Source organism: Plecotus auritus, assembly GCF_963455305.1.
Source record: "Plecotus auritus genome assembly, chromosome: 7".
Lineage (NCBI taxonomy): Eukaryota > Metazoa > Chordata > Mammalia > Chiroptera > Vespertilionidae > Plecotus > Plecotus auritus.
Genome location: NC_137774.1, coordinates 81,291,218 through 81,311,027, shown reverse-complemented (window position 1 = coordinate 81,311,027; position 19,810 = coordinate 81,291,218).

Here is a 19,810-nt window from a genome sequence, read left to right as displayed (position 1 = left end):
AGTGACTTAAACTTTCTGATCCTCAGTTTCCTCACCTTCAAAGTCTACATACTAATATGACTTACCTAATAAGATTACTGAGGGGTAAGTACGGGGATGCATATAAAGTGCATAGCATGATGCCTGGCACATCATACATGGTGACAGTAGTAGTTGTTCTGATTGTTGTTCAAGCAAATGGTAGAGGAGGAGGTGAATTGCAATAGAGTTATTTGGAGGCTTCTTGGAAAAAGTGGAGGTACAGCTTCATTTTGAATTAAGAGCAAGGGTTTGGCAGGAGCATAGTGGTTGAGAGAAGAATGGCAACCTAAAAAGAGGAGAATGCTTCAGCAAAGATCTGGAGGTTGGGAGAGTTTATGGCTTATTCAAGGATTGGGAGAAGGGCAGGGAACAGGGAATGACCTAGAGCTAATATAGTTTCAAGACCACTTTCTCTGTAATTTCTTACTCACAGGAAGTAGCCTTCTTGAGAAGCCAGGTGGCTTGCTTTAAATTAGTTTCTCTAGTCCAGTTCTTAAGTGTCCAGCCCACAGGGAAGACCCAAGGAAGCTCCACCACTCAGGTAGTTCACCTTCTTCCAAGACCCTCAGACACATTAACTCTTTCCCCCTCACTCCGGGCCAATCTGATGGATGAAAAATGGTGTCTTCTGGTTAACTCTCTTTTAGGAAATTAATCCGGCAGTATCTGCTCAAATTAGATATATGAATACCCCTTCTCCCACAAATCTAACTTTGAGGAATCTATCTTATAGAAATAAATGTACTGGGACATAAAGATAAATGTGCTAGCATGTTTATTGTAGTATTATTGAGAATGGCTAAAAAAGGCAGAAGAAAATTCAATGTTGTCCATTGCTAGAGATGATTAAATTAACAGGCAGATTTGCTCATTCTATGAAATATTATACAGCTTTCTTAAGAATTAATTGCATATCCATATATCAACCTGAGCAATTATTATACTATAATGAGAACAGCATAATCCAATTTTTTTAAACGTAGAAAAAATTTATTTATGTGACTGTATATGTTGACATATGGTTGTCTGAACTTAGAGACAGGTATGGAAACTCACATCAAAATCAGCCTTGTCCCTCTGAAGGAAAGGTAGCAGGGACTGAGCGAGAAGGGAGAAACTTGCCCTTTCTTTGTAAAGCTCTGTTTTTGACTTGTCACAAGCATGCATTTTGTAGCTGGAAAGAGAAATCCAATGGAGAATATTGGCACTTACCTTCTGCACGGGGGACACAATAAAAGAAAAATTGAATGGAAGTGAAGAAAAATTGTGGGAGCCACAAGTATTGGGAAAAAAGAATGAAAGCAGCTTTTGTTCATTTATGTGCTGGCTTAAAATCTGCTTCAGGAGGAATTTTTCTCCTTTCTTACACACTGTAAAGGGAAGCCACAAAGTCAACTTATGTATCTCCGCTTTGCATGGAAACGTCCTTGCATGAGATGGTCCCTGCTCACCTGCCTAGCCTAACCTCCCACCTGATTTTTACTCATTGGTAATATCGAGCTGCTTATCTGGCAGCCCACGCCGTACCATAAACACACCCATGTGTGCACACATGTGCACAAATGTTATGTGTTTGCTTTACGTAGTTTCTCACCTCTCTGTTGTTCCTTAAACCCAGAACACTCTTCTTACTTCTCATCACCTGATTAATTCCCATTCTCTAAGATTCATCTTGGGAAATATCCCCTCACCCAAGTCTGTGCTAAGCAACCCTCATATGTGCCAGTTTAGAAGCCTAAGTAAACTCTTAGCTCAGCATTTCCACTGAATATGTAGCACTATCTTCCTCTCAAAATGAATCTTTTTCTCTCTCTTGTTCAAACCATTTTAATTGGGTTTCTGTCCCTTACAAGCAATATTTGCCATCTGATTCCCCCAAAACACTGTGAATAAGATGAATTTTTATTTAATTTCTATTTCAGATGAGGAAATGGAGGCTCAGCATACTTGAGTGACCGGCTCCAGGTCACACAGTGAAGTATTGATAGATGCAAACCTCAAACCCTTATCTCCAGACTCCTACCTTGAGACTTCCCACTCTACCCGTATTGTAAATTGCAGAAATATATACACTCCAGGAAATTAGCTAGTGACTCTATTTCTGTTACTCAGTTGTGCTTTTCATTCTAGTACAGACTGCCTCAGAAACTCCCACTTAGTGTGCTTCCTGTTGACAAGCTCTCAGCCAGACTATGTGTAATTTTCTAATGACCAGGTATATGAGTTAGGAAGCTTTCAGCTTCAAGTAACACGAAAATATAACTTAAAATAGCTCAAACATTTATGAGATATATCATCTCATGTAAAGAAAAGCTTGTCTCAAGACATTAGCTAGAACTAAAGGCTTCCTAGCAAGAAGAAAAAAAAAACCCTCATAGACACAGACAACAACATGGTGATTACCAGAAGGAAAGGGGGTAGTAGGGAGGTAGAAGAGGGTAAATGAGAGATAAGTGGTGGGAGAAGGAGACTTGACTTTGGGTGGTGAACACACAATACAATATACAGATGATGTATTATAGAATTGTGCACCTGAAACTAATGTAATTTTATTAACCAATGTCACCCCAATAAATTCAATGCAAAAAAATTTTTAAGAGAACTAAAGGATTCCCATCACTCCTTTCTGCCACTTGTGATTTTTATCATCATCCTACATACTAGTATTTGCTTGGTGAATTAAGCACTCTTCACATGACTCCACTGGGAGGAGACTACTGGAAGCTCCATTCTGGGTATCTCTTGAATCTATGAATCTCTTCCTGTTGCTGATTGCAGTCTGTGTCCTTTCACTATAATAAACCACACTAGTTAATATAAAGACTTTGATGGGTTCTGTCAGTCCTTATAGTGATTTATTGAACCTGAGGGTGATCTTGGAGACGCCCAAACTTGCAGTTGGTGTCATTAGTGGGGGTGATCTTGGGGTCCTGAGTGTGCAGCCGATGTCAGAAGTCAGGATGGACTTGGAAACAATTGTCCTTACATCTTATTGGCCTGAGCTGCACCACAGTCAATCACAGGTAAGTGGAGCTGCCATGGGTGCCTTGAACTGATAAATATTTAGCCCTGGGCTGGTGCAGAGCCTCCCCTGGAACACATGGCCTGTGATTCTTCAGACTTCTGTTAGGGACAAAGATGAGGGCAGTTCTAGCTGTTGGGGAAACAGCTAACAGTGGCTACCATAAATTGTTACCATTTTTTCCCTGCCCAGTAGAAGCAAATACAACACCACAGAGGGACCTTCTACCCCTGCTCTTTATCTCTGCTTCTCATGGACCAAGGGACAGGGCACTTTTCATTTCAGAGAGCAACACTGATAAACTTGTCAAATGTTCTTACTCACCTGGGGTCCAGCAGGCTTGAAAAAAAGAAGCTTGAGCTGACCTTATCCCATGATTGGTATTTGTGCAAAATAAGAACAAAATAAGAATGAAAATATCAATGTAGAAACCCGAGAAAGGTCTCCCTTACGGTATCTTTTCATCATCTACTACCTCTCATCAGTTTGCTTTGATTTACAGATTGTTTCTAGAGATACAAGTGCCCAATAAAAATAACAAATTCTTATAATACTGATGTTAATTGGTTAAGTGTTATTATACACTAGGCATTGTGCAAGGGCTGTGTAGTCATTATCACATTTAATAAATCTCATTTTAAAACTCATTTAAAACAATAGTGTAAGGTAGGTTTTTACTGTAATTATTTGTATATAAATGAGGAAACTAAGGCACAGAGAGGTAAAGTAACTTGTCCATAGTCACACAGCCAGTAAGCCCTATAGTCAGACCTGGGAGCTTCTCCATCAGGCTATGGAGCAATATAGGTTTGGAGAACTCTATCCTAGGAGCAGTAGGACACCACTGAAGGATTTGGAGCAGAGGATGACTTGTTCATTCTGAAAAAAGCATTTGGGTAAGATTAGAGTGTTCCAAACTGCTCTGAGTAGGTTTGTGCAGACTACTACTGGAGTTTCCTTGAGAACTACCTTGGATGCACCCTTGCCTCAACCAAAGAGGCATTCCTTTGATCTGGTTTGCATCCAGGATTCCATGGAATATCTCATTGGAATGAAACATTTCTCTGTGTTGAGGTCCAGCTCACCTATTTTCACAGCGAGGCATTGATGAGACCAACCAATTACATTGCTCTGACCTTCTATTTCCTCATCTCTGAAATAGGGACAGTGATAAATACCTTAGTGAGTGGTTGTGAGATTCAAATGAGATGATGTCATGGAAATGACAAAAATATAAAATATTTCATAGACAGTATTTGAATATGCATCTCCAAAGTGCATAGCAAGATTGAACAAAAACATCCTGGTAAAATTTGAATTTCCTTCAGAATAGGAGTGGTACTTGTCTGAAGCACTGAAGTTTTGAGAAAGTTTATGAAACAGATGATTACATTTTCTCAAGTCTCTTGCTGTAGAGAAATATCACTATGTCCCTAATATATACAGAGGTATATAGTAAAAGGAAGTAGAAAATATGCTACATTTTATGACTTGATGATTACAACTTTTGGGAGCTGGATTATCACTGTAGGATTAGACAAGAAAATGATGCTTGATGATAATATTTCCATAGTGTCAGTGCCATAATTTAAAAAATAAGACTGTAATGCTTTTCATTTTCACAATTTCTTCTACTTTTGTGAAATCTAAGAATTCAGAGATCTGTACCTAGGCCATTATCAAGTACTGAAATCATTGTTTTATAATCTATGTCATTGTACTAATAGCTACAGAGTTGTCTATAGTTGAGGCATTTCCTTGTGGCCAAAAGATTACACAATGGTAAGCTAATTACCTGTGGTTGAATTTTGATTCAGATCCAGCTTTTCTAATAAGAAATTTCACATTAGATTTTGTGCCACTATGTGGAGCTTTTTCTTGCATGTTTATGTATGTGTGTGCATATATGGGAATGTTAATGATATGATATGTGAAAGCTGTCCAGGGAAAAAGAACAGTCTAAAGTTATCTATTCAAAAGCTAAAACTGTTAAAAATCTTTTCTACCAGCATATGAAACCTGGACTGGAAGTTAAAAAGTCTGGGTTTCATTTTGATTCTGTCAGTTTACTGCTCTGGGTCCTTGGGAAGAGTCATCTCTCTCTGGGCCTCAGTTTTCCCATCTGTAAAATGAGCATGTTAGGTAGAACATAGCTTTTGCAATTAAAGTTTCTACTTTTCTTCATCCAGTCTTTCCTTATCTTCCCCAACCCCATATTTAGGCCAATTCAATATATTCCACTCCAAATGCCTTATCTTTGACCTGTCACATCCCAACCCATCACCTTCTGCTGACTTGACTTTTAATGGCATAATCCCTGTTATAGTATAATTTCTCAGAAAAGGTAAAATCTTGACTCCCATACTGACATATGTGTACTGGGTTGAATAATGTCCCCCCAAAATTCATGTCAACTCATATTCTTTGAATTTGATATTATTTTGGAATAGGATCTTTGCAGATGTAACCAAATTAAGATGAGGTCATACTGATTTAGGGTTGGCCCCAAATCCAATGACTGGTGCCCTATAAGAAGAGGGAAATTTGGAGATAGACACACAGAATCAGAATGATGTGTCTACAAACCAAGGATTGCCAGCAACCACAAGAAGCCAGGAAGAAGCAAGGAAGGATCCTTCCCTATAGCTTTTAGAGGGAGCACAACTTGGGGGCACCTTGATTTCAGACTTCTATCTTTCCACAAGAAGTGAAAGAATAAATTTATGTTATCTCATGCCACCCGATTTGTGGTAATTTGTTATGGCAGCCTTAGCAAAGTCAAATACAGGTGCTAAGGATTTTATTTAACTGGTTCAATAATGAAGAATCCAGGCAGCAAACAGTTCAAAGAAGCACACATTTCCAGAGAGTAAAGGAAAGTTGAAATGCAAGTGCAAATGGATATACAGTTGGCTTTTTTGCAAGGGTGAGGGAGAGAGTGGTTGAGGAGTGGTCCCTTGACTGGACATAGTTCATTTACATGTAATCCAGAATTATTTTCATTGCCTTCAGTTGTCTACAGCTCACAAAGTTGTGAAGTAGCTCCTGTAAAGCCTAGACAGTGCAGAGTTTTCCCCTGAGGAACCAATGTTCCCTTCTTCACTCGGGCTTGGAAGCTCAGGGTCATTTTTTATTTTCCTTCCCTGTAGCACTTCTTGATGATCTTCTCTTGCACCTTTTTCCTCTTCTGGCTCTCACCTAGTTTAGATGCCTCTTCCTAGATCATTCCTTGAGTTTCCCTGATCCCAACTGTCCTTTTGAGGCCCAGAACTGACCCCAGATTCCTGTCACTTTAAGGATCAAGAGCATTTAGTGGTCTGAATATCATCTCCCCCAAATTCACTTATACCTGAAACCTCAGAATGTGACCTTTTGGAAATAGGGTCTTTAAGGATGCAATTGGTTAAGGATTTTGAGATGGAGTCATCCCAGGATTAGGATGGGCCTAAATCCAATGACTTGTGTCCTTGTAAGAAGAGGAGAGGGCACAGAGAGGAGGCACACAGACACACAGGGAGAAGGCCATATGAAGACAGAGGCAGAGATTGGAATGATGCTGCCACAAGCCTAGGAATGCCAGGCGTCACCAGAAGCTGGAAGTGGTAAAGAAAGACTCTCACCTACAGCCTCCAGAGGGCATGTGGCCCTGACAACACCTTCATTGTGGCTCACTAAAATTGATCTCTTACTTCTGGCCTCCAGAGCTGTGAGACAACAAATGTGTGTTATTTCCAGCCACTAAGTTTGAGGTAATTTATTATGAAAGCCCTTGGAAAATAGTTCAATTTAATTTTACAAACATTTACTGAGGATGTACTATGTGGCTTCCAGCCTTGTGTCAGGCATTGGAAATTGCTGATCAGGAGCTCTGGTCACCTTTGATAATACTTGGTAGTGACCACACAATATGGGCTGGTTTGCCTTTTTTGTTGTTTCTAAATAGACTCTCTCTTCTCTTATATCATTTGGACTTTATCAGTGTAATGGACCCTCTTGTAGGCAAATCCTGTCCACCCCCTACTGCAAATGCTGCTGTGGCAACTACTTGAGAGCAGATGCCAACAGTCTTTAACTGAATAGCTCTTACCCTTTAAGGCTAAGACGTATCTCTGGCTTCCTGCTTTAGGGCTTCTCTGACACCATGGTAGTAACTTGAGTGGCCTACAGGAACTGATTGGCATTCAACTGGCACCCAGGCATGATGTGTGTGTGTGTGTGTGTGTGTGTGTGTGTGTGTGTGTGTAATGCCCATGGGACTACCATGCACAATGGGTTCAGTATATGAATGCTTCCCAATGTGTTTCATTAGCATCTGTAGACTAAGCTCCATCAGATGGGGGCCACCTGCTAGTGCATCTTTGCATGCCTTCCCTTTTTCATCTTCCTCTTCCTTGGACCCTCACTCCAATCCTTATAATCAATTCCCAAATAAGTGACCTGCACACAGGCCTTTTCCACTCTGAGTGCTCTCAGGAGACCCAGGCTAAGACAGCATGCCACTCCCCTCGCAGTGCCTTCCTCTGTCAGATCTTCCTTCCATGTGACCTTGGGCTTGACTCATCGTGTGCAAATCGCCCCCTCCTTGCCTTGGGCCTGTCATATTGGGCCACTTACCCCTGGGCCAGGCCATGTTTTTGTTCTTCTGATCATAATAGAATTAAAGTATGAAATATGAGGAGACTGAAACCAGTTGAAGGATTTCACCAGACATTGATGTCATAGTTATTAAATGCCAGGGGTTGCTCTGGACAGCAGAATGGTGTCTTCATCGTCTGCGGCTCAGATTCTTCAGATGCCTCCGGGGGACTGCAGCAGAACGTGGTGGAGGGGGGGGGCGCATTCCCACCTCTTTGTTCTTTCCTTTGGGCAGAAATTTAGAACCCTTAGTGACTCCAGTTATAGTGCTGTATTCATTTCTGTTGCTGCTGCAACAAATTACCATGAACTAATGGCTCAGAATAGCACGAATATATTATCTTACAGCTCCAGAGGCCAGAAGCCCTAAAATCAAGCTGTTGGCAGAGCTGTATTCCTTTTGGAGGTTTCAGAGGAGAGTTGTTTCCTTGTCTTTTCCAGCTTCCAGAGACCCCCTGCATTTCTTGGCTGTGGCCTCTCCCTCCATCTTCAAAGAGCAGCACTCCAATCACCAATTCACATCTCCTTTTCTGGCTCTGACCTCCAGCATCCCCCTTATAAAGACCACTGTGGTTACATCGGGCTCAGCCAGGTAATCCAGGATGATCTCCCCATCTCAATATCCTTACCTTAATCACATCTGGAAAGTCCTTTTTACCAGGTGCTACCTTTAACATGTTCACAGGTTCTGAGGATCAGGGCACGTGAATCTTTGGAGGGGGCATTGTTCTGCCTACCACAAGTTTTCTTTTATCTTATTTGTAACATTGGTGAAAAACTTCTATCATCTATCTATCTATCTATCTATCTATCTATCTATCTATCTATGTATCTATGTATCTATCTATCTATCTATCTATCTATCTATCTATCTATCTATCTATCATCTATCATCCATCCATCCATCCATCCATCCATCCATCCATCCATCCAATGTCTGTCTGTGACATTGGCGGAAAGCTCTTTATCATCTATAATTGATCTGTCTACTTACCTACATACCTACTCATTTTTCTGACCATGATTCTTAAATAATGAAGGACTTTTATACCTGGCATAATTACCAAACAAAATGAAATTTAAACAAAGAACCTCCAGACAATAAAAAATTCTTCCTCTCTACAGAGGAGCAAGATAATTTTAGAAATGACACCTGGACTCTGGAGCACCTTGATAAAAAGTAACGTTCTTTCCAAGAGGAAATATTATTATGGGGAAGTTCCAGGACTTCACAAGATCACTGCTCACCAAACTGAGTTCAAAATGAGGTTTCTTCTCAAAGATACTGAAGTACTGGTCAGTTGTTAATTAATGCAATGTGGCTGAGATCTTAATATTTGGCTCATTTCTTCTCTTCCAGTCCTTGTGGGTAGCCATTTCTCCCTTGGGTTTGTCAAAAGCAAAAAGTAACAATTCCAACATGAGTGACTTAAACAATAAGGGGTTTATTATTTCCCACCAAAAGAACACTTGGAATAACAGAGGACCAGACATGTCTCGGCAGTTCGTAAGTCTCTGCTCATTATCAGATTCCCATCTAGTGGATCCTCTCCCTCCTATTAAAGTTGTTCTAGTGATTCTGTTACAGAAGACCAGAGAAAAACCAAGCAACACTTAGAGAAATGGAATTACATTTTATTATTATTACACTGGTGGGCTCAGAGAAAAATGTCCTTCAAATTCTGAGCAAAAACATAGAGGAAGCTTTTTCTATTTATATCTTTCCTAGTCCTTTGTTTCCAAATTTAGAATGAGACTTCCAGACCTTCTGAGAAAGAAGCCCTGTGTGCTGGAAAGGGGCCATGAGACCATATCTCAAAGCCTGGCCTGGTGCCAGCACTGACAACTCTGTCTGGGGCATAGTTTATGGTCTCTCTGGAATGGGAGTAGTCTTATTTTCCCTATTATTTAAGCAAGCAAGTGTTTACAGAAGCCAAAATAGCAGGGTTATAATTTCAAACAGCAGTTTTTATATAAGATGGATGTTACTATGCTTCAATTCTATGAATAATAATGATCTCCAAAGCCTGGTTCTATTGGTTGTGTGATGGAGAGACCCAAGAGTCACTTCCAATGCTATAGTGTCATGGTATCTAGAGAAAGTGTACATTTTCTATTCAAAATGACCTCTGGTCACTTATTCATTGATCAGCCTGAGCGTGAGATATAATTAATCATTCAGTTGATAGCCAGAGGGGAATGTGTGGCCAAAGACAGGGTCACACTTCTCCAAGCCAGGAAAGGTAGGATTGACACCTCCAATGAGAACGTTTGTTGGTGTGGCTTCCAATGTTGGTGAGGGAGGCAGGGACTTCAGATTATAACTGAGAGTTCAGGAAGTAATTCATTCCTGTTCTTTGGCATTTGCTGAAACAGCATCATTATGGACTGAGAACCAGGCTGTTTTTTTTTTCCTTACAAAGACCAATTTATAAGGGGAAGGGTTATTGTAGATGCATCACCCCAGGACTTAGTGTGGGACGTTCTAAGGGTTTATGTCTTTGTAGGTGCATGCTAACTAAGCATTTGAATAAAGCAATAATTTTAGGCAAAAATTTTTACCCCGAGCAGTTACCTAGGCAACTACAGACTACCCCAAAACCCTGGGTGGTTTTTCATTTTTTCCCACTTGGTCTTTGTGGTTAATCCTCTCCACTCTGGCATTTCTACAGACTCTTCTACAGGTATTCTATTATCTGCTGATCCTTCTCTTACCTCCACTTAGATCTACTTCTTCATATCATCCCCTTGATCAGAAACATTAATTGAACAGGGACCAACTTTCAAGTCAGGTCCAAGGCTCCATTTCTTGTCTTATCTCTTACTTTTTCCCTGAAAATTTCAGCTATTTCTTACGTCTATGACTTTGGTCAACACTTATTTTAACTTAGAACTTGCTTACCCATCTTTAGTCTACAAATTCCTATCTATTCTACAATGGACAGTTCAAGTGCTTTCTGCTTCCAAAAGTGTCCCAGGATGTTCTCAACCAGAGGAAGACTTTCACTCCTTGAAACTTTTCTTCTTAGTGTTTCTGTAAGCTTTTCTTCTTAAATATTGCTTCTGAGAAATGTTGGACTCATCACCGACTATGATTTTTTAAAACATGTTTTAGCCTCACATGTCATAATTTCCTTAAAAGATTGACTTACTATGAATAACTTCAATTTAATATGGTCTGGATCAGTGATCCTTGTCCATTTAGAATGATTCAATTAGCTAGGATGACATATTTTGTTAAAAAAATTATATATATTGTAGCAGTTTCTAAGCATTTTTTTAGAACTTATTTAAATCATGAACTCTTGCTCCTCAGCAAGGTAACAAGATAAAATTAAGAGAATTCTGCATAACATTTTAGAATGTTCTCAGGCCCTTGAAGCTCATCCATTGACTACTATCCTTATTTGCCCAAGATGAAGAATTTGTACTTCAGTGGGTTAATTCTCTTGCCTCTTGTATTAGGTGAAGCAGAAAGGAACTTTATTTGTTATTGCCAATGGACAATTTCCAATAGGATTAATATTAAACCTGATTCAATAACTGTATTTTAATGGATTTATTGTGAGAGGAAAAAAGGGACTATATGTGGCCCTTGACTATTTTGCTAGGATATAAGTGAAATATGCATTTTGGCTCTGAACCAGTCAGAAATGCTTAAACCCAAGTTATCTAGGTCTTGGAATACCCCCTCTTTATGGTATAAAAATACCTTCCCTGGATTGTGAATAATTTTGTGCAGCAGATTCAATGCACTGATAAAATGATAATACTCTTTAGTCTCAATGGGCTATTTCTTATTAAACAAGACCAAAGCTGTAGCAACTCAATATCAAATCAATTGTTTGGGGGTTTCTTTGCACTTGCTCTGTAAAGCTGTGGGCTAACTAATTAATTAATTGACAAATTTAATTGATTGAATCCAGTCATTATTATGCTAAAGAAAACAATCCATATTCAAGCTGTAGACTTTTTAGATGATAGCTGTTCTCAGAGCTTTGGTGTTACTATGCCTGTCACTAAACTGAACTGAGTGTTCTCTCTCTCTCTCTCTCTGGCTCTCTACTATGTTCTGTTGATTCATAAAGTATAATTCTTGTTATTCTCATCTGGACATTCCTACCTATTGCCTCAAACCCAGACAACTGCAATGCCTTCTAATTCAGCTTGCAGCTTCTAGTCTCTCTTCTATACAAACAAATTTCTTTAAACAATTATTACTTTTTATTTATACAAATAATGCTTGAATCATTCTCCTTTATTAAAAATCAAAACAAGGAGGGTGCAAGTGAAATCCCTTTGACAACTTTCTTATCCAAATTGTTTTCCTCTCTCCGGATTCCTCATGTGCATTAGTTTGGTATGTGAACTTTCAGACAGCATTATTTGTATTTGTAAACATATGTATTGATAGAAAATATGTAGAATAGAAAATATGTAGAAATATTTGTGTATAAATAGTGTTATAATTCATTATTCTTTAGCAACAAGCTTTTTTTTTCACTCAATAATATGACTTGGGGATTTTTCCAAATTCTTATGTGTAGGTTTACTTCATTCTTTGTAATTGCTGCATAGTATTCCACAGAATAAATACACCAAAGTTTACTAGGCCATTTTCCTGTTGATATTCTCATATTTGCATTATTAAAAGCCATGAAGTTTACTTCTGCATCTTCTAAAACACCCCTTCACAAGCACTCCCTCATAAAACTTTCAGCTGCCTGCCCCTTAACATCCAAATGCTACTTGGGGAGATCTCTAGTCTGGACCTCCTCCTCTTTTATGTTGTTACTTCTTACTGCTCTTCTAACACATGCCCACCACCAAACTGGTGTTTCCATCCCCTAAACACTTTTGTGCTTTGGCTCATTCTGCATTAGCTTCCATCTTTTTATCATGGTCATCATCAACATCATCATCATCACCACGACTTATGCATACATAGTATTTGTTATATTCTAGTCATTTGCTATTTACATTGCATATATCTAATCTTTTTCACCACTGTGTAATATAGATACCTTAATTGTTCCATTTTATAGATTAAAAAAACATACCTGAGATACAGTGAGGTTAAATAATTTGCCCAAAATCATGTAGATTGTAAGTGGTGTGGCCAGGATTCAAAGCCAGGCATCCTGGCTCCAGAATCTAAGCTTTTAATTACTTATCTGTACATTCTCTTAAAAACTGTATGCCACTGCCTCCTTAAAGCCTTATTAATCTTAACTCTAGACCTCTGTATTTATTCTCCTGTTCAATAAACGTTTTGTATTGAATTTATTGGGGTGACACTGGTTAATAAAATTATATAGCTTTCAGTTGTGCAATTCTATAATACATCATCTGTATATTGCATTGTATGTTTACCACCTCAACAAACATTTTTGAGCTCCCTACTATATGCACGTTCTATGCTAGTTCCTGGGGATATATTGGTGGACAAAATGGTGCAGTCCATGTCCTGAATTTGTCACACTAATGAACACAGTGCTTGTTGCCTACTACTATTTATCTTGTATGTGTTTTGCATTCTTTATGCTTATTTAGGAGAAAACTTGTGTTTTTGCTATTGGGCATCTCTCTTAAGATGTAGTTCATTATAGGTACTTAATTAGCATTTAATGATGATGATGCTTGGATATAAGCGAAATATGCATTTTGGCTCTGGACCAGTCAGAAATGCAGAAATTGGTCCATATAGAATAAATCTTACCTACAAAAGTATTTTCTTCTGGGCCAGGTAAACCTAGAGACTTGTTAGTTAATAAGTCTAACTCCCATCTCTATGTCCAGAGAACCACTTGACATACTGCCAAAACCCACTAGTTGAGGACTTTGATGTCCCCATAGAGGAAGTAGGACTTCAGTACCTAAAGATCATCTGAAGGACCTCATCTGAAGCCTTGGGTTCTTTCAAAGCAGATGAATGAACCCTGGGGCTGAACTGATGTGGCTTTGGGGACTTAGAGAAGTGTATGGGGCCAACCCTGGCTCTAGGTCCCTGAGCATCTCACACTAGGGAGAGAGAGATTAAAGGAGTGCCTGTTCATCAGAGTGATCATATGTCTTCCACTCCGCTTTCTGTAAGACTCACACCTCTAGTGCCCATACTTAATATTTACCACCCTCACATGACCTAGTGGAAGTAAAAACATTTCTAAGTATCTTTAGGATGCCTGGTGTAGAAGAGGATTATCCTATCCTGCAATATACCAGGTGAAAAAAAAGGATTATACATTTATTCTCTCTCTTTTACATAATAGCAGAGACTGAGAAGAGGATTAGAGAAGAATAGATAGAAAGAACAATATCAATAACTGAAATAATTAATGAAGTGGAAAGACTTGAGCTTTGGAGTCATATGTTCTGTATCATTATACCAACAGGGGCAAGTAAAAAAACCCACTGGACAGAATTTGTTTAGATTGTGTCTTGTTTGCTCAGCCGGTGTGGCTCAATGTTGAGCGTTGACCTATGAGCCAGGATGTCATGGTTGGATTTCAGTCAGGGCACATGCCCGAGTTGCAGGCTCAGTCCTCACTGTGGGGCATGCAGGAGGCAGCTGATCAATGATTCTCTCTCATCATTGATGTTTCTATCTCTCCTTCCCTTCCTCTCTGAAATAGATCTACACTAATAAAAGAGTAAGATGCAAATTGACCATACCTTTGTGACGCCCACCAGCCAATCAGGAGTGACTATGCAAATTAACCCAACAAAGATGGCGGGTTAATTTGCATACGCAGGCACTGAGCAGCCGGGGGCGGGACAGGATGCAGGCATTTTGCCCCACCCCAGCCACTCCGGGCCTCTGGGCAGCATGTGAAGGCGGAAAGGCGGCTCTGGGCTGGAGCGAAAAGGTGGCTCCGGCCAGAGTGAAGGTGGTGCCGGCAGCCAGGGTAAGGAAGGCCCATTCTTGCACGAATCTTCCTGCATCGGGCCTCTAGTATGTGTGTGTGTATGTGTGTGTGTGTGTATATATATATATATATATATATATACATATATATATATATATATATATAAAGATTGCATCTTGTTTATTTACCCTCCAGACAATACCATTGGCACTTTTTTAAGAAAGTGCTTTTATTCTGTTTGCCTTGATTCATTTCCAACACTTGGAGTTAAACTCAGTCCATTTACTTGTTCTGAGCAGTTTTCTTGAAATACTCTTCCTTTCTCAGAGAAGGAGAAACCTTCCTGATTCCAACACTTTGTATCCTTACAGTGTTCTGAGGTGTTAAACACAGTCTGGTAAGGTTTCACTCTACTACACAGGTGAAGGAAAGATGATTTCTTAAGTTAATGATAGAGTGGATATTAGATTACAGGTCTTCAAATCCTTGTTCAATTACCAGTTTTCCACCACACTGCTCTCCTTCTCTGTACTGGGTATATATATTTTTAAGATTAATAGTAACATTATCACAAGAGGTCTGGATACTGTTCAAAATCATATCCTGCCAATTCTACTTGGGCTGAGCTCTAATCATACCATCCAGCTCTTGGTTCCCTCAAACACTCGTTGCCTTTTCATGCCGCTCACTTGTACTCATGTGGTTCTCTTTTTCCCTTCCTCCTTAGCCCCTTTCCTTCCAGACTCATGCAAATGTCACGTCCTCTAGGAAGCCCTCCATGCTCTCATTGGTTGCTTTAGTTTCTTGAGATGATACCTTTCTTTAATAGTCATCTCAACTGTATAGAGCTCCAATCTAAGAGAAGGTAGGATATATAGTATCTGTGCCCTGTATCCAGGCAGAACCTGGAGGAGGGAACTTACATTCTCCTGATCATCTCCTGCTCTGAGTCTCTGACTCTTGACTTTCTCAACTCCTGCTTCTCACCTACAACTGCTCTCTTCTCTTTATTCCCCTGACCCATACTGACACAGTCCTCAAAGGTCTTCAAAGTATCACTGACACAGGCTGCCCTGCCTAGCAGATATTTATTTCATGGAAGGTTTTTTGCTCACAGCGAGAAGTCACATCATGGGACAGAATAGACAATAGCTTGAGATGAAGTATTAGATGTCATGATCCCAAGCATTCATCCTTTCCTGGCCCTGGAAACTTCTAACTGGCTGTGAATTTCACTTTCTACACCTTTCTTCCCCGCCTCCCTGGGTATCACCTCCCCTCTTCTTTATCAGCCTTGAACCCTTAACATTCTTGTGACTTTGAAATGCAGAGCATCCTAGCTCCCATCCCTCCCTTACCCCAAATGAATCCTACTTTACATGTCCAAAAATTTCATTAAAGTGTCCCCACCGAATAAAGGGCCCTCTATCCCTGGTCTCTCCCTTTATCACAAAGCATCTATGGATTTGTAGACATTATTCATTAGTAATTTCAATAGATGAGAAATGGAATTGCTAGAAGGGAGGCAGTCAAGGATTCTTGTTTTCTTTTTCCCATATCCTCCCTCCCTCCCTCCCTCCCTCCCTCCCTCCCTCCCTCCCTCCCTCCCTCCCTCCCTTCTTTCTTCCTTTCTCCCTTCCTTCCTTCCTTCCTTCCTTCCTTCCTTCCTTCCTTCCTTCCTTCCTTCCTTCCTTCCTTCCTTCGTTTCTTTCTTTCTTTCTTTCTTTCTTTCTTTCTTTCTTTCTTTCTTTCTTTCTTTCTTTCTTTCTTTCTTTCTTTCTTTCTTCCTTCCTTCCTTCCTTCCTTCCTTCCTTCCTTCCTTCCTTCCTTCCTTCCTTCCTTCCTTCCTTCCTTCCTTCCTTCTTTTGTTAATCCTCACCCGAGGATATTTTTCCACTGATTTTTTTGAGAGAGTGGAAGGTAGGTGGGGGAGACAGAGAGAAACATAGATCTGAGAGAGACACATTGATTGCTTGCTTCCCGCACATGCCCTAACCAGGGTGGGGGATCGAGCCTGCAGCTGAAGTACATGCCCTTGACTAGAATCAAACCTGGGACCCTTTAGCCTACGCTCTATTCACTGATCCGAACTGGCTATGGCTCCATATCTATTTATGGTTTGCATTTTATTTTTATAATGAGTATGTACTGTTTTTTTGGTGTAGTTCTAATAAAATGGTTACTGCAAAAAATGTTTAAAATGCACTTTGGAAACAAATTATAGCTTTCCTCCCAGTTCTTTGGACAATATTTAAATCATGTACAGCAATTTCTTTCACAGAGACCTTGTAAATGGAAGAGAAGCAACATAAAGATGTATTCTCCTCCTGCCCAGAACAAAGCCAGCCCTTTGTTTATGTCAGTCTTCCCAGATACCACTCGAGAAGTTAGAGACTGTCTCAAACATCTTTGCAGTGTAAGGAAAAATTGTGCTTCAATGGAAAATTAGTCATTGTCTAGAGCAGGGGTGGGGAATGTCTGGCCTGAATGCCCTATAGGGCCCAAGAAATCATTTGGTCTGCCCTGCAAGGCATTAGGGGTGAATTAATTAAATGTTTGGCCAAATATAGCAGGCTAATTTTTAAGCTGATAATTTTTGTATGGCTGGCATATGATGTTATAGATATCCAAATGGCCCTTGGCAGAAAAAAAGGTTCCCTATACTTGGAGAGTATATTCTTCCAGGTTATCAGATGCTAGTTGCATTTTTGTCCAGTTCTTTGGCAACTCTGTAACTTGGATAGCAATGCAGAATAATTCCTGCCTGTAGACATGCAAAACTTCTGTACAATCAAGGTTCAGATCTGTAGAGTGGAGGTTTCCAAACTCTGGAAGAGGCCAGTTTTGCCTTATTTGCATAGTCATTTCAATATTTATGACCTATATGTGTGCCTAATCTTTTCATTCTCCTTTGAACTAAACCTACCAATTAATTCTTTTAAGACTTAAATAAATTCTCAAACATGTTTTCCCTTTATATCTATATGAGAGTGATGATTTTTCCTTTTCTGAAAATTTGAAAATGATTCTTTAACAATTTATCCACTGCCTAGGTCAAGGACTGATGCACGGTGGCCCACAATAAGGGTTGGTTGAATAAATGACTATGTGAAAAACAGGAATGTAGAACCTCATTGCTGTTTATATAGCATTAGTTCAAGTGTGTGCATTTTTAACAAGTTTGAACCTTCTCACTGCTTCCTAACTAATGCCAATGTTGGTGATAACTTGGTTTTTACCCAAGCCATAATTATTCTGTTTTATTTTAATTAGAAAAATAGTATTTTTTTGAAAAATTGGAAAAGATAGAAAGTATTAAGAATAAATTGTAACCACCCATAGTCTCTATCATCAGAGTAATCACTATTAATTCTTGATTTAGTTTCTTCTAGTTTTTTTTCTCTGCATTTATCTATCGAACAAAAATTTATTAATTATCTACTATGTGCCAGGCACTATTGCTATAGCAGAGAAGAAAACAGATAAGGCCCCTACCCTTTGGAGCTGACATTCTATTCTAAGTGGGTGGAAGGGTAAATAAACAAATAAATTAATAACAAAATCCCTTTCAGTAAAGATAGCATGTATACTTCTCAATGCATACTTTTATAAGTTTGTGCGAGTTGCAAATTAGTCTTAAGTCATGTACCTTTATGAACAGCCCTTGTCCAAATGCATCAAGTACAGAATTTGGTGTTTGATTTAGCATCAGACTCGTCTCTGTGTCACCTCTCTCTTCCACCTGCAGAACATGCTCCAACCAGGTGTATGACATTGAAGGTGGTCACCCCTCCAAGGTCAGTGGTTTTGCTGTTCTTCCATGCCTGAGACTTGAAGTCAGGCTTTCAACTTAAATATCCTCCCAGGGAAATACAGAGTAATTTTTTTTTTTGTAGATTTGCAAATAAGAAAGGCATTCCCAAAGGGGGTGGGAGGGGGGGAGTAACTTGAATTTCTCTTTGACTTGTCCTTGTGGGATGAGGGATGGGGGATAAGGGTGGATGTGGAGAGAGAGGCAGGAGTGGCAGAGGAGAAGGTGGGGAGATGAGGCAGCTATGCTTGACTTTTATTCCTTGAAAAGATGATCCCACAGGCACACACACACATTTGGTGAGAAATCACAGTTTACCGGCTTTCAAGCTATAGTTTCCTTTTCTTGTCAGGATGTTGCATTTAAAATGAAAAGTTCTTCAACTTGAAACCTTTTATTAAATTTGAGAACCTTATCTGAGTACCTATCTTGGAGATGACAGGGGTGTGTGTGTGTGTGTGTGGTGTGTGTGTGTGTGTGTGTGTATGTGTGTGTGTGCATTTTAGGCTCCCTCCCACACAGGAACTTTGCTCTAAGGTTGGGAAGAAAGTGGGATTGTTTGAAGGGCTTACATCTAACTGATTCCAAGTCATAGCTTAATGTTGATTTATAATAAATTTCTGTGGGGCAAATTCCTGAGTTGCTTCTTTCTATGAACTGGGACATGAGATCCCTGGTTTTTGATATATTTTAATGGTCTTTTCATATGAGTAGATACAAGAGTAGCATCATTTGTTTAGACTCTGTCTCTCTGTTTCTCTTTCTCTCATTCTCATGTCTCATATTTTTTTGTTTTAGTTATTGGCAAATAGAACAATGTCTCAATTCAGACATCTGATAAAGAATTAAGAGGGCTCTTGAAATGCAGGCATTTGAGAGACACTGCATTCATTTTATTTATTTATTTATTTTTTTTTCAAATTTTTATTAAGGTATTATATGTGTACATATCTTACCATTGCCCCCCTCACCCCACTCCCATACCTGCCCTCACCCCCCAATGTTTTTGCATCCGTTGGTTACTCTTATATGCATGCATACAAGTCCTTCAGTTGATCTCTTATTTCCCCCACCTCTCCCTAACCTTACCGCTGTAATTAGACACTCTGTTTGATGCTTTACTGCCTCTGTAACTATCTTTTGGTTCATCAGTTTATAATGTTTTTCATTATCCCTAAATGAGTGAGATCATGTGGTATTTTTCTTTCATTGACTGGCTTATTTCACTTAGCATAATGTTCTCTAATTCCATCCAGGTGTCTACAAATGGTAGTAATTCCTTCTTTTTATGGCAGCATAGTATTCCATTGTGTAGATGTACCATAGTTTTCTGATCCAGTCATCTGCTGATGGGCACCTAGGCTGTTTCCAAATCTTAGCTATTGTAAATTGTGCTGCTATGAACATAGGGGTGCATATATCCTTTCTGATTGGTGTTTCTGGTTTCTTAGGATA